We start from the raw sequence: 16360 nt of genomic DNA, 5'->3' as shown, positions 1-16360 counted from the left end.
CTCCAGGGAGAATGTCTGGCAACATGGACAAAGAAGGAGGGCTTGTAAGCAGACCACCGCTTCTCGTTGGTGTCTCCAACTATGATTATTGGAAATCACGCATGATTGCTTTCCTAAAATCTATGGATAGCAAAACTTGGAAAGCTGTTCTGAAAGGATGGGACCCCCCTGTGGTCATGGACAAAGATGGAAAGCCAACACTTGAACTAAAAGCTGAGGAGGACTGGTCTAAAGAAGAAGATGAGCTTGCTTTGGGAAACTCAAAAGCATTATATGCATTATACAATGGGGTAGACAAACACATCTTCAAACTGATCAAAAAATGCGTCTCAGCAAAGGAAGCTTGGAAGATTCTTGAAACTGTTCATGAAGGTACCCCTAAGGTAAAAATGTCTAAGTTACAGATTCTTACTACTCAGTTTGAAAATTTACGTATGAAGGATGAGGAAACGATTCAAGATTTTCATATGACTATTCTAGATTATGATAATCAATTTGATTCTTTGGGGGAGAAAATTCCCGAAGAAAAGTTAGTAAGGAAAATGCTCATATCTCTTCCAAAGAAGTTTGATATGAAAGTCACAGCAATGGAAGAAGCCAAAGACATATCTCAGATGAAGCTGGATGAACTGGTTGGATCACTCCAAACTTATGAAAGTGCTGCGAATGAAAGAATTGAAAAGAAAAACAAAAGCATTGCTTTTTCATCCAAAAATGATGAAGAAGATCTGGAGGAGGATGAAGAATCTAATGAAAGTATCTCTGAAGCTATGGAGTTGCTGGGAAAACAGTTCAACAAAGTTCTAAAACAAATGGACAAAAGACCCAGACCAAATTCTAAGAATGATGCTCCAGGCACTATGCGCAGCATTGTGAATCAAGGAAAACCTAAGAGTGATGAAAAGTCAAGCTTAAACAAGAATATTCAATGTCATGAATGCGAGGGATATGGTCACATCAGACCTGAATGTCCAACATATCAGAAAAGAACGAAGAAAGGACTAACTGTCAATTGGTCTGATGATGATGACTCAGAAGATGATACAGCATCTGTGACTGCCAAACATATCTCAGTCTTAACAGGTACTATTACATCTCATACAGAATCTTGTGATGGAGAGGTAACCTACGAAGAACTTGCTGATTCTTACAGAGAACTCTGCCTTAAGAGTGGAGAAATATGCAGAGTCATTGAGAAACAAAAGGTAACCATCAATCAATTGAAGGCAGAAAAATTTGAAAATATATCAAAGATGGATGAGCTCCAGAAGAAGGTAAATTATCTATCCTCTGATCTTGATGAAGCTAAGGAAGTCATTGAAAAATTAAATGCTGACATTTGGCGTTTGAGAAAATTCTCTGACATGCTGTATAAAGATGATGATCATCTTGATAAACTTCATAAAGCTGATGGTCAACTAGAAGAAATCTTAGAGAAAAATGTTCTAAAGCCTAAACATATTGGGCTTAGTTATGAGAATGTCAACAAACACAAAGGTTACAGCTCAGATCTTACGTACATGCATCCAAAAGAAACTCATAAGCGAAAGATGCCTCAACAGATGCTACAGCATCATAAGCAGCATCCCTTGTCAAAGAACAAAAGAAAACATCACTCTTGGATATGTCACTAATGTGGTAGAAAAGGGCATATAAGACCTTTTTGTTACAAATTGTTTGGATACCCTAACATGCATCATCAGCCTAAACCAGTTTCCACAACTGCCTCCACTCAACAAGAATGGAAACCTAAAGGTAAGAATGTGAAGACCAGTGATGGTACTCAACTTGAGAAGAAGATTACTGCTCTGGTTGCTCACACATCACTTAGAGCTTCATCAAGGGAAGACTGGTATTTCGATAGTGGTTGTTCAAGACACATGACCGGAATTGGAAAATTTCTTGTTGATTTAAAGTCTTACTCAACTAGTTTTGTAACTTGTGGTAATGGTACTAAAGGAGAAATTGTTGGTATAGGGGAGCTCAACAGTAATAGCTTGCCTAAACTAAGCAATGTGTTGTTAGTAAAAGGATTGACTGCAAATTTAATAAGCATCAGTCAATTATGCGACCAAGGGATGAAGGTAAACTTCACCAAGTCTGAATGTTTGGTTACAAATGATGAGGGTGAAATCAAAAGACAACTGCTACTTATGGGTTCCCCAAGAAGAGGCAAATGTGTCGACATGCTTAATCACGAAAGAAGATGAAATAAAATTGTGGCACCAAAAACTTGGTCATCTCAACCTAAGAAGCATGAAGAAAGCTATACCTGAAGAAGCCATCAAGGTCTTGCCAAATCTCAAGATCGAAGAAGGAAGCATTTGTGGTGAATGTCAAATTGGAAAACAAACCAAGAAGCCACATTCAAAGCTGCAGCATCTTACCACTACCAGAGTTCTTGAGCTTCTACACATGGATTTGATGGAACCTATGCAAACTGAAAGCTTAGGAGGAAAAAGGTATGCCTATGTTGTTGTAAATGATTTCTCTAGATATACCTGGATAAATTTTATTGGAAAGAAATCAGAGACCTTTGACGTATTCAAAGATCTATGTATTCTACTTCAAAGAGAGAAAAACAATGTTGTGTTAAGGATCAGAAGTGATCATGGAAAGGAGTTTGAAAACTCTAGATTCTCTGACTTTTGTGCCTCTGAAGGCATCATTCATGAATTTTCATCTCTCATTACACCACAACAAAATGGTGTAGTAGAAAGAAAGAATAGAATTATACAAGAGTCTGCAAGAGTAATGTTACATGCAAAGAAACTCTCTCATGGTTTTTGGGCAGAAGCTATGAACACTGCTTGTCATATTCATAATCGTGTCACCTTGAGATCTGGAACTACATCTACTCTGTATGAATTGTGGAAAGGTAGAAAACCTACTGTTAAGTACTTTCATGTGTTTGGAAGTAAATGTTATATCTTGTCTGATAGAGAACCAAGAACTAAAATGGATCCTAAAAGTGATGAAGGCATATTCTTAGGATACTCAACAAATAGCAGAGCCTACAGAGTATATAACTACAGAACCAAAACCATGATGGAATCTATAAATGTAGTAATAGATGATATTTCAAGTGAAGTTGTGAAAGATGATACAGAAGATGCTACAGCATCTATCCAAGGTAGTATAGATTCTGAAACTATTGAGGAATTCAAGAACGATACAGAGATTACTACACCTGAACCAATCTTTGCTACTTCAAAGAAAGGGTCATCCATTCGTACTCAAAAGAATCATCCTACAGATCTGATTATTGGTAATCCTAATCATGGAATTACTACTAGAAGGACACTTGACTTAGTTCCTAATGCTTGTTTTGTTTCTAAGTTTGAACCCAAAAATGTGATGGAAGCCCTCACTGATGAGTTTTGGATAAATGCTATGCAAGAAGAGCTAAATCAGTTCAAGAAGAATGAAGTTTGGGACTTAGTTCCTAGACCAGAAAATACTAATGTGATTGGTACCAAGTGGGTCTACAAGAACAAGTCTATGCTAGAGGGGTATTGTGATGCTGATTGGGCAGGTTGTGCAGATGATAGAAAAGGCACCTCAGGAGCTTGTTTCTTGGTTCAGCAAGAAACAAAATTGTGTATCTTTATCTACAGCTGAATCAGAGTACATAGCTGCTGGTAGTAGCTGCTCCCAGCTATTATGGATGAAACAAATGTTGTTGGAGTACAATGTGGTACAAGATGCTATGGCATTGTACTGTGATAACCTTAATGCAATCAATATTTCAAAGAATCCTATCCAACATAGTAGGACGAAGCATATTGATATTAGGCACCATTTTATCAGAGATCTTGTTGAAGAAGGTATTATAACTCTTGAGCATATTGCCACTGAAGAACAACTGGCTGATATTTTTACTAAGGCTCTAGATGCGGTCCAATTTGAAAAATTGCGAGGCAAACTTGGGATTTGCCTATCTGAAGAGTTATAGCAATTATTGCAAGTGTGGCGTGCAGTTTTCTCTTCAACTTATTTAGTAATGCACGCTGTTATGGGTAATGTTGAAACATCTGAAGATTTGGTAAGAATTGTGTGTTTGTTGATGATAAGGATGTTTCTTGTGGTGAGAAAGTATTTGTCAGAGAAAGTTATGTGGTGTTCTCCCCTGCTGTGTTTAACATTTGTTGGTAATGATATTAGCGCTCCAACTGAGGTCAAAGATGACTCTATGTTGGAACATGTCAAGAAGAGTGTTCCTGAGAAAGATGCTGCACATGATGCTACAACATCTGCAGCACGGGAAAATTTGGATAACATCGTGATACCCGAGTCTCCAGACGATGTTATTGTTCCTGACAAAGAAAAGGGTTCTAAAGCAACTACTACTGATAATGTTTTTGTTCATGATATCTATGTGATCCCTTATGTTGATGATAGTGGTAAAACTATGTTTGTTCCTTTGAATGTTGATGAATCTGCTGAGAAAGATTCAAAAGTTATTTATGTGGACAATCTCAACCTTACTGGGAGGACTCCTGCTTCTAGTACTAGGAGGTTAAGGAGCAATGCTGGTAAAGGTGTAGCTGTTTCTAATGTTCCTGTCAAAACTGCCAAGGAAAAGAAAATCTATGGTCTTAAAAGACAGTTGAGTAAGATTACTAGGCCCTCTGAGCCAAAGAAGAAGCTTTTGAGGAGGAAGACTATTTCCTCTAGTGATTCAGAGTTTGAGGAAGACAAACATGCTACTGCATCGCCTGTAGCATCCTCAAAGAAGTCTGTGAAGAAAAAGAGGATCCCTCAAGATGTATCCCCTGTACCCATTGAAAACATTTCCTTTCATCGTTTTGAAAATGTTGACAGGTGGAAATTTGTGATAAAAAGAAGGCTTGCTGTGGAAAGGAATTTAAGTGAAGTTTTTTTTTACAATGCCAAAAGCTTGTTGATTTGATTAATGCAGCTGGATTGATGAAAACTGCAACTGGGCTCCAACTACTCATTCCAATACTGTGGCTACAGGTTTGGCTCGGTTTATAAATGTTGTAGGGACCAAATCACCTCTTGACTTTGGTTTCCATATTCTTGATGAAACTGTTATGCATGGTAAGTCATGTGCTGTGAAAATGCCTATAGTTTTCCCTACACTGATGTGTGATTTTATTCTAGCTCAACATCCTGGCATTTGTACTGAGGCTGGTGTTTCTAGTAAGAGAGGTTGTGATTTGTCCTTTGATTTTAGACTGTTTGAGGGTACACATGCTGCAGACTGTGTTGCATCATCTGTCAATCAGTCAACTGATGTTTTGCCTAGGAAGCAAATGATTGTTGACCTCAAGGTGTTTTTTCAATGTCAATCCTGGTGTTCTTAATGATATTGCAGGTGGTGATACTGAGGTAGAGGAGGAGGACTCTGACGCAAGTCCTTCTATGTGACCTGCTTATGCTTTATTTGCATGTCCTTTTCGATTTTAATTTGTGGGCTACGCCCTGATGCTCTCTAGTTTGTAACATGTACAATCCATGTATTTTGGCTCCGATAATCCAGGTTTTCTATGCCCTGATGGTCTGTAATGTGCACTTTATGAGTTCTTATGCTCTCTGCACTCTATGTTTCTCTATGATATGATAACTCTGTGGAAGTTCTGCTCCTACTGTGTGATACTGACTTTATTTGTCAGAATTTATGGCTAAAAAGGGGGAGTAATATCTGTTGTGCATGGTGTGATGAAGAATGCTATAGCATCTAGTATAGCATGTTGTTTTATGATGCATATGTTGAGGGGGAGTGAAGCTTATGCATGTTTTGAGGAGGAGTGAATTTACGCATGTATTGAGGGGGAGTAGAATTTATTTTTCTACTACTTATGATATGCATGTCTGAAGTATTCATATAGGAATTTATTTTTCCTATTCTCTGTGGCGTTGCTTAAATATTACGGAGTTTATTTCTCCTATCTTGAATCCACTATGTGAGAGTTTATTTCTCTCTGTCTGTACTTTGAGGCTAAGATGTGTTATGTTCCGCTGTTGCATGCCTCTGATGCTTACGTGCTAGCTTTCTTTTCATCTGATGAATTCCTTTACTTTCTTTCCTAGTTGTGTGCGAAGGAAAGTTCAAATAGCTTAGCATCGTTCTACTTTCTTTCCTAGTTGTGTGCTTAAGTTGACTCGAAGGAAAGTTTAGACTGTATCTCTCTATGCACTGGCCTAAGGTTGTTTTAGCCAAAATTTGCCAAAGGGGGAGATTGTTGGTGTTTTGATTGGCTACATTTTGCAAAAGCCAACCAGCCAGATGCTGGACTGAGGTGCTGTAGCATCATAGTACAGCATACTGATACTCTGTTTTCGTGCAGAATTTTTATGTCAAATCTTGATCAAGATTTGCTTCAATTATATATTCAGGCACGTGCGTCTGGGCAAAACGAGCCTTGCTCAGCAAGTTTTATTGAAGTCGGTTGAAGGAATATAATTTAAAACAAAAATATAATTATATTATATTTTTGGCGTTTTTTTTTTTTGTTTGGTACAACATGAATTATATTTCTGGAAATAATTTAGGGTTGGCCACAATTCCTACAGCTGTATTTGTCTGAAGACCTAGCTTGCCCATCAAGACAATTGAAGACTATAAATATGTGAAGCCTCAAGCTATTCTACTCATGTATTCTAAACCGTGTTGTTTACAAAGTGTGAGTTTTTAAGGTTTAGAGTTTGTGTCTTTTGTCAGCCTTTCGTGTGTCAATTTGATGCAAGTTTAGGACTGTGTTTTGGTTGTTAATTGTAAGCTACTCCTAAGCTTTGAAGCACGGAGTTAGTGTGTGTGATTCACTCATAAGCTTTTAAGCAAGAGTGTGGTCTAGTTTCTAGGAGAGTATCTCAATCTTGATTATTATTATTGACAGCAACATGGTACGTGTTGTTAGAGGGAATTTGGGACGGGGTCTCATTATCTAAGAGGTTCTTAGATAGGATTGCACGGGTAGTGTCTAGGCGATAAGTCAAGTACCGGTGTTGGTCGAGGGCTTTGAACTAGAGCTATTATAGTGGATTCATTCCTGGATTGGTATCCCCCAGAGTAGGTGACGTTGCACTGAACTGGGTTAACAAACGATCTGTGTTATTTATTATTCTGTCGTTTATTGCTTTATTTTATTCAGCGCCTGTCTTGCTGCAACATATGCTATAGCATCTTGTGCAGCATTGTGTTCACTGCGTGCCAGATTTCAGGGAGGACTCGAAAACACAATCCGAGAGTGTTAGGAAGTGCCTTAGACACCTCTAGACCTTTGTTGATAGGTTTAGTTTCGTTGAGATATTTTGGGAGAAACTTATGGATTGTACGCTGCTTATTTTAGGGCGCGCGAAAGTGTAGAATTGTTCGAAGTTGTTTGAAATTGGAGCTTGCCGAGGTAAGGGCACCATTTTTATTTCCGTATTAAATTCCGTCGATAGCATTAGGGTATGCTTGTTGTTGTGCTTGTTTGTTTGTGCACTGTTGGTGAGTGCTTGGTATGTTTGCGTGATGTATTCTCGGTATGAGTTCGTGATGAATACATGAGGTTACTTGTCTTACATATGATTTGATGAAATATATGTGTTGACATGCTTGTTGTGGAAATTACATATTATGTGAATATGTATTGTTGTTGCATTAGTATAGATAAGAGTATCGTATGCTCATGCGTCCATGGTACGTGGTTGCGGGAGTGGACCACGGGGTGTGATTGCGAGAGCGGATCCACCCAAATGTTTGAGGTATTTTATGGGGTTCAATAAGTGGTTGCGGGAGTGGACCACGGGGTGCGACTGACAGTGATTGGGTCCACCATTATTCTTTTTAGTAAGCACAATACGTGGTGACCGTGATGGGCTGCGGGGTGTGATTGACAGTGATTGGGTCCACTCTAATCTTTGTAGTGACCGTGATGGGCTACGGGATTTTATTGATGTCTTACGGGTTTTATTTGGGTTTACAATACGTGGTGACCGTGATGGGCTGCGGGGTGTGATTGACAGTGATTGGGTCCACTCTAATCTTTGTAGTGACCGTGATGGGCTACGGGATTTTATTGATGTCTTGCGGGTTTTATTTGGGTTCACAATACGTGGTGACCGTGATGGGCTGCGGGGTGTGATTGACAGTGATTGGGTCCACTCTAATCTTTGTAGTGACCGTGATGGGCTACGAGATTTTATTGATGTTTCCGAGGTTTATGCGTGTGATTTAACCAGTGGCGGTTATCACCTTTATTCATTAGAGGTTTGCGAGACCAGTGGCGGTTGTCGCCTTGCTTGCGTTAGAGGGTTGTGAAACCAGAGGGGTTGTCGCATTCATTGCATTAGAGGTTGCATTAGGCTATGTGCGCATTTTATTTATTATGTGTGGTGTTGAGAAAATGATAAGTGTTTACTCGCTTTTATGCTTTGGTATTTGGTATTTGTATATTTGTTTCCAGTTGGTGACCCTTGCTTTGTATGTGATACGTGAACGGGTTATCCCCCACCTAGACGATGGAGCGTTACCTGAGGCTGTGGGTCGTGTGGATGGCGAGGACTTCGTAGATTATGTCGGAGAGTAGATGGTAGCTTTGGTTAGGCTACATTTTGTTAGGCTTAGGGCCTAGTATCTTTTGGATGACTGTATAGTATACTCAGACATGTTTAGTGCCTTTTGGCCTTGTGATATATTCGGTTCATAACTCGTGACTTTTGGTTTATGAACTTGATGTATCCTATGTATGTAAATTATTCAGGTGCACACTTTGCTTCTCGGAAGCCCTGTGGTATAATATTTTGGTATTGTATTTATATTCCATTGTATGATGAAATGTCGAGATAGCTAAGAGCGTTCACGCGCGCCTTTTTTTTATTTAGCGTGTTGTTTTAAAAAAAAAAAAATAATACCCCTTTTCCGGCTTTAAAAATCGGGGTGTTACAACGCTCGTGATCAATTTTGATTGTGAATCAAATCTCATCCTTCACAAGAGGTAAAAGTTCTTAACACGAATCATGCTCATTCGTAAGGATCAACAAAGGAAAATTTTAAATTCCGCTGACTTTTTAATCACTATTTTCCTTCATATCACAAATAAACACTCTGCAAAATCTATATTTGATTCTTTGAGGATGACTTACGAAGGGTGTAACGCCCCAAAAATTAGAATTCATTTTATTTAATTATTTAGTTGTTGTGGTGTTGATTTTCTTATTGTGGTGTTGATTGACGATGTTTATTTAATTATTTTGTGGCGAATAATTAAATAATTGATAAATAAAAATAATGACATTGCTAATTAAAAAATAAAATAAAAAGGTTTTGGAAGCATAGAGGGGGGTGTAGATAGGAAAATGGTAGAGAAAGGGATAAACGAGAAGAAACATAATTTTAATTCTCATTAAAACATTTCAATAATAATAATAATAATAATAATAAAAATAATAATAATAATAATAATGTCACATTTTAATAATAATAATGTAGTTGTCTATTGGCATTAGTTGATAGAAGAAGTATGGTGATTCATAACAAAAACAAACACACAAAAAAAATAGTGCTAGTGAATGAGAGAAGAGAAAGAGCTCATGGGAGAGTGAAGAGAAGCAAAGGAAGGAAAAACTTAATCTCAATTTAGGGAGTTCACTGCAATCCAAGTAAGGGAGCTTTATATACTCTAGAAATTCTGAATTCAATAGGCATACTTGTATATTCATTATATGTGTGATTTAAGTTGTTGCTCTTATTCTTCTTTTCCCCATTATGTGATGTTGTTGTTGTTCCTATACTTGTTCTTAATTTTGATTTTATCATCTGATATGATAATGTTTCTATGCTTCTGTTGTTGGTGCAAATTCTTGTTATTATGTTGAGTAAATAAAATTGTGAATTGACATTGTGCTTGAGAATTAACATAAGGGGTATAATGATTTTTTTGGGATTTTGATGATAATTCAAAAGAAAAAGTTTAATAACGTGTTGAGCATCGAATGCAATTGTAAAGCAATTCTGGGATTTTTATGCGTTGAGAGAATGTCAAAACCGAAGCTTTTGAAAAACCATCAATGGAGTTTTTTTTTGTTAAAATTCGTGTGAAGCTTTTTGATATTAAAACATTCGATTCGATTGTCGTTTCTAAAAATAAATACCGGGTATCTTTCTATAATTGAATGACGATCAAAACGATATAAAACACGTCGAATTCCGATGAGAAATGAGGGAGAACCGACCGGGTCAAATCGCGGGTCGTCGCGACCCATTTTCCTGCAACCGGGTGAAGGAGGTGATGAACAGTGCGCGAGTGGCGTCGCCCACTCGCAGCACCGGCGCGTGAGGGCGCGTGGGAGGTCAGGGAGGATCCGTTTTTAAAAATTGTTTTTAAAAACAAATAGTAAATAATTTTCTTGAAATTTTGGCACCGGTTTGGGAATTTTCTGAGACATGGAACTATTTTTAGTTAATTAAATGAGGTAAATATGCTATTAAAAATATTAGAATTTAATAAAAGTTTCCCAGAATTTTATTTAAGGTATTTTTAATAATTTGGAACAATTTGGGATACCTCACTCTCTCTGGTTGTATATAATCTTAAGGATATGAATTTATTTTACAATTTTTATTAGTTAAATTGATTTAAAATTCATACGTTTTATATGATAAACTAAACCGAGTTAAATTGAGTTAAAGGTTCTGTTAAAGACGAGTAATAAGTTGTTATCCTGAGAGTAGTGAATGACTGATTGAGTTATTAAATTTTAGTTGACGTTGTAATCGAAGTTGTTAATAATTGTTGTGTATCGATGTTGTTTTAAGTCGTAGTTCGTTTATAGTAATTGTGTTGTTTGAATTGTTGTTTTGTTGAATAATGATGTTGAGCTACGTGGTTATAACGATGTTGAATTATCTATTTTAATGATGTTGAAGTTGTGCCAAAATTATGATGTTGTAATTGTTGTTGTTGTAATTGCTTATGGACGTTGTTTATTGATGTTGTTATAATGATGATGAAGTTGTCTATCGAAGTTGTTAAATGATGTTTACTATTGACGTTGCTTATTATAACATGACATGCATTCATTCATGTGTTCAATGACGTTGCTTATTGAAGTTGTATAAACGATGTTGAAAATGACGTTGCTCAATGAAGTTGAAATCGATGTTTATAATGATGTTGATCCTCCATGATGTAAAACTGGAAATGACGTTGTTATTGGTACCACATGCATGTAGCGAGTCTAGGCGCATTGCATGCATTTTAATTATATTGATCATTTAAATGATGTTGTTTATTTCTCTTTATTTAATTGTTAATTGATGATTGTGGTTGACTGATGAATGTGCGCGGCCATCCGCTTAGGTGGTCTTGTTGTTATTTATGATGTTGCTAGTTATTACGTTGTTTTAATTCAGTTACTTTCTTGATGTATTGTCGCTCACCTTTACATTCCGCCTTCTGGCTTGGCCCTACGGTGTGCAACCGTAGATTTTCAGGTAGGAGATGAATCATAGCCGATGTGTTCGAATAGCTGTTGCTTTGCTATTTATTTGGAGTCGCTCTGTTAGGATGTTGTTGGTGAGAAACTTTATTTAATTACGCTGCTAAATTTTTATAACAATTGGACTATGTCATTTGATTCGGTATTTACAATTCGGACTTTGAAACTTATATTATTTTTGTATTTTCCGCTGCATGATATTTTAATCATTTGAAGAATTAGTTAATTGAAGTAAGTGTGACATCCTTATTAAATAAATGAAATTAACTTTTTCGAAAATAAAAATAAAGGGGTAAATTAAGGGTGTTATAAAGTGGTATCAGAGCAGGTCGGTCCAGTCAGACCAAGATGACGATCTTTTATTTTGCAGGTGACATGTGTGTAAACACTGTCGATGTTTTGTACCTTTGCGAGCGAAGTAAAGAGTTGGGGGTTAGTATACGAAGTCTGGCCTCTTAGCAGAGGGCTACGTATGGGTTTAAAATAAGTGGGGGAGACAACCAATTATTTTGGATAAGACTGTTGTTTCCCGAAATCTGGAGCGAATGCAAGATTGGAGATGGCGTCTATTCGACAAGTGGAAAAGTTAAGGAAGAAGAACGCTCAGATGTTTACGACGTTCACTACAATGGATGTGGAAGGAGGAGTTGAAATCATCGACTTACCAATGATGTGGAATTTCTTAAACGATATCAGCGATGTAACGCCAAACGAGAAGCAGAGTTTACCAATGGCCTACCTGATATTCGACTAGTATTGGTGGTGCCCTAAAGAATGGTGCGACAGAGTTGAGATAATTGAAGAAACAATTAGAAGAGTCGTCGGAGAAGAAGTTCGTTTGACCAAATGTATCATCGTGCGGAGCTTCAATGTTGTTGGTTAAGGAGAAAGATGGGAGTAAGAGACTCTGTGTTGACTATCGTCAGTTGAACAAGGTTGTCACCGAGGACAAATATTCCCTTGCGTGAATTGATGATCTGATGGGCCAATTAGTTGGAGCATGTGGAAATGACTTGAGATCGTGATATCCTCATAACAGAGAGGCGTAGCAGAAGCGTGATAGAATAACAGTAAACTCGTCTAGAAAGTGTGCAGTGTTGCAGTGGGAAGCCCCTAAGTCATTAAGCGAGATATGAAACTTGTTAGGATTGGCTGGTTACTATCGGAGATTCTTTGGAGGTTTTTCGAGGATAGTTTTACCCCTGACGCAGTTTACCCGGATATGACGAGCCTTCATTCGTTACAGGGCGTGTGAGGAAAGTTCCATGAGTGGGAGCAAAGATTGACATCAGCGCCAATGTTAATTTTACTTGACGCGAATAAATCATTGAAGTGTATTGCGATGCATCAAAGATAATCTTAGGAGGAGTTCTGATGCAGAAGGGATAAGTAGTTGTGCATTCTCGAGGAAGTTGAAAATCAACAAGAGGAACTACCCGACTGACGAATTAGAGTTGGCAGCCGCCGCGGTTGTGTTGAAAGTTCGGAGACGTTATCTGTATGGCTCATGTTTGACGTCTTCAGCGACCACAAAATTTTGGAGTACTCATTTGATTAGAAGGAGTTGAATATGAAACAGAGGAGGTGGTTAGAATTTCTAAAGGGTTATGATTTTGAGTTGAACTACCACCTTTGTGAAGCAAATGTAGTGGCAGATGCGTTGATTAGGAAGACGTTGCATATGTTAGCACTCGTGGCAAGAGAGATAAGACTAATCGAGGGATTTAGAGAACATAGTCTAGTATGTGTACGAAAACCAAGAAATGTGAAACTAGGAATGTGGGGGTTAACCAGTGCTATGTTGGAAAAAACCAGAGAAGGTCAGAAGTGAGACTTGAGGTTAGTCGATCAGTTTAGAATTAACTAACTTGGGTAAAAGAAGTGAGTTACGAAGTTGCCGAGAATGGGGTCATGAGATTCAAGAACAGAGTTGAATAATAGAAGCCAATAGGATTGTTGAAGCCGCTGAATATCCAAGAGAGGAAGCCGGGACAGTTGCTTGCCATTGATAGAGTTTACTTACAATGACAGCTACCATTCTAGCATCGGAATGGAACCGTTTGAAGCCTTGTATGGGAGAAGGTGTAGGACACCTTTGTGTTGGAACGAATCCAGTGAGCGAGTATTGTTGGGGCCTGAAATGATTAAGCAGACTACTGAAAAGGTGAAAAGGATTCAGTAGAAAATGAAGGCATCCCAGGATCGACAAAAGAGTTATTACGATCAAAAGAAGAGAGCAGTAGAGTTCCGAGAGGGACATTATGTGTTTATGAGAGTGATTGTGATGACATGTGTTAGACGAACTTTGAAGTCCAAAAAACTCGCTCCGCGGTTTAATTGTGCCGTACTATATATTTAAGAGGATAGGGGGCGTGGCCTATCAGATTGCATTGTCACCGCCATCAAATCTTCATCATGTTTTTCAAGAGTTGTAGCCGAATGAATGTATTTTCGGTTTATTGCGTGTGATTTAGTCTGATGATGTGCAAGTGAGAGGGTATCTGACCGTGGGATTCGTGTAGTTGAAAGTCAAAGTTAGAGCGGTGAAACACCTAAAGAACAAAGAAATCGTTACGATGAACGTAAGGACCTACCAGTGAGGATGCGGCACTAGAGTTGGAGAGAGTCGAATGAAGGAATTTTATCTAGCGTTGTTTCCTTCAGACAATTTTCGAGGACGAAAATCTTATAAGTGGGGGAGAGTTGTAACGCCCCAAAAATTAGAATTCATTTTATTTAATTATTTAGTTGTTGTGGTGTTGATTTTCTTATTGTGGTGTTGATTGACGATATTTGTGTGGTGTTGATTGACGATGTTTATTTAATTATTTTGTGGCGAATAATTAAATAATTGATAAATAAAAATAATGACATTGCTAATTAAAAAATAAAATAAAAAGGTGTTGGAAGCATAGAGGGGGGTGTAGATAGGAAAATGGTAGAGAAAAGGATAAACGAGAAGAAACATAATTTTAATTCTCATTAAAACATTTCAATAATAATAATAATAATAATAATAATAATAATAATAATAATAATAATAATAATAATAATAATAAAAATAAAAATAATAATAATAATAATAATGTCACATTTTAATAATAATAATGTAGTTGTCTATTGGCATTAGTTGATAGAAGAAGTATGGTGATTCATAACAAAAACAAACACACAAAAAAAATAGTGCTAGTGAATGAGACAAGAGAAAGAGCTCATGGGAGAGTGAATAGAAGCAAAGGAAGGAAAAACTTAATCTCAATTTAGGGAGTTCACTGCAATCCAAGTAAGGGAGCTTTATATACTCTAGAAATTCTGAATTCAATAGGCATACTTGTATATTCATTATATGTGTGATTTAAGTTGTTGCTCTTATTCTTCTTTTCCCCATTATGTGATGTTGTTGTTGTTCCTATACTTGTTCTTAATTTCGATTTTATCATCTGATATGATAATGTTTCTATGCTTCTGTTGTTGGTGCAAATTCTTGTTATTATGTTGAGTAAATAAAATTGTGAATTGACGTTGTGCTTGAGAATTAACATAAGGGGTATAATGATTTTTTTGGGATTTTGATGATAATTCAAAAGAAAAAGTTTCATAACGTGTTGAGCATCGAATTCAATTGTAAAGCAATTCTGGGATTTTTATGCGTTGAGAGAATGTCAAAACCGAAGCTTTTGAACAACCATCAATGGAGTTTTTTTTTTGTTAAAATTCGTGTGAAGCTTTTTGATATTAAAACATTCGATTCGATTGTCGTTTCTAAAAATAAATACCGAGTATCTTTCTATAATTGAATGACGATCAAAACGATATAAAACACGTCGAATTCCGATGAGAAATGAGGGAGAACCGACCGGGTCAAATCGCGGGTCGTCGCGACCCGTTTTCCTGCAACCGGGTGAAGGAGGTGATAAACAGTGCGCGAGTGGCGTCGCCCACTCGCAGCACCGGCGCGTGAGGGCGCGTGGGAGGTCAGGGAGGATCCGTTTTTAGAAATTGTTTTTAAAAACAAATAGTAAATAATTTTCTTGAAATTTTGGCACCGGTTTGGGAATTTTCGGAGACATGGAACTATTTTTAGTTAATTAAATGAGGTAAATATGCTATTAAAAATATTAGAATTTAATAAAAGTTTCCCAGAATTTTATTTAAGGTATTTTTAATAATTTGGAACAATTTGGGATACCTCACTCTCTCTAGTTGTATATAATCTTAAGGATTTGAATTTATTTTAGAATTTTTATTAGTTAAATTGATTTAAAATTCATACGTTTTATATGATAAACTAAACCGAGTTAAATTGGGTTAAGGGTTCTGTTAAAGACGAGTAATAAGTTGTTATCCTGAGAGTAGTGAATGACTGATTGAGTTATTAAATTTTAGTTGACGTTGTAATCGAAGTTGTTAATAATTGTTGTGTATCGATGTTGTTTTAAGTCGTAGTTCGTTTATAGTAATTGTGTTGTTTGAATTGTTGTTTTGTTGAATAATGATGTTGAGCTACGTGGTTATAACGATGTTGAATTATCTATTTTAATGATGTTGAAGTTGTGCCGAAATTATGATGTTGTAATTGTTGTTGTAATTGCTTATGGACGTTGTTTATTGATGTTATAATGATGATGAAGTTGTCTATCGAAGTTGTTAAATGATGTTTACTATTGACGTTGCTTATTATAACATGACATGCATTCATTCATGTGTTCAATGATGTTGCTTATTGAAGTTGTATAAACGATGTTGAAAATGACGTTGCTCAATGAAGTTGAAAACGATGTTGTTTATAATGATGTTGATCCTCCATGATGTAAAACTGGAAATGACGTTGTTATTGGTACCACATGCATGTAGCGAGTCTAGGCGCATTGCATGCATTTTAATTATATTGATCATTTAAATGATGTTG

The sequence above is a fragment of the Trifolium pratense genome, linkage group LG5, assembly GCF_020283565.1.
Source record: "Trifolium pratense cultivar HEN17-A07 linkage group LG5, ARS_RC_1.1, whole genome shotgun sequence".
NCBI classification, from domain to species: domain Eukaryota; kingdom Viridiplantae; phylum Streptophyta; class Magnoliopsida; order Fabales; family Fabaceae; genus Trifolium; species Trifolium pratense.
The sequence above is the reverse complement of the archived record's forward strand: the minus strand, read 5'-3'. Positions refer to the sequence as shown.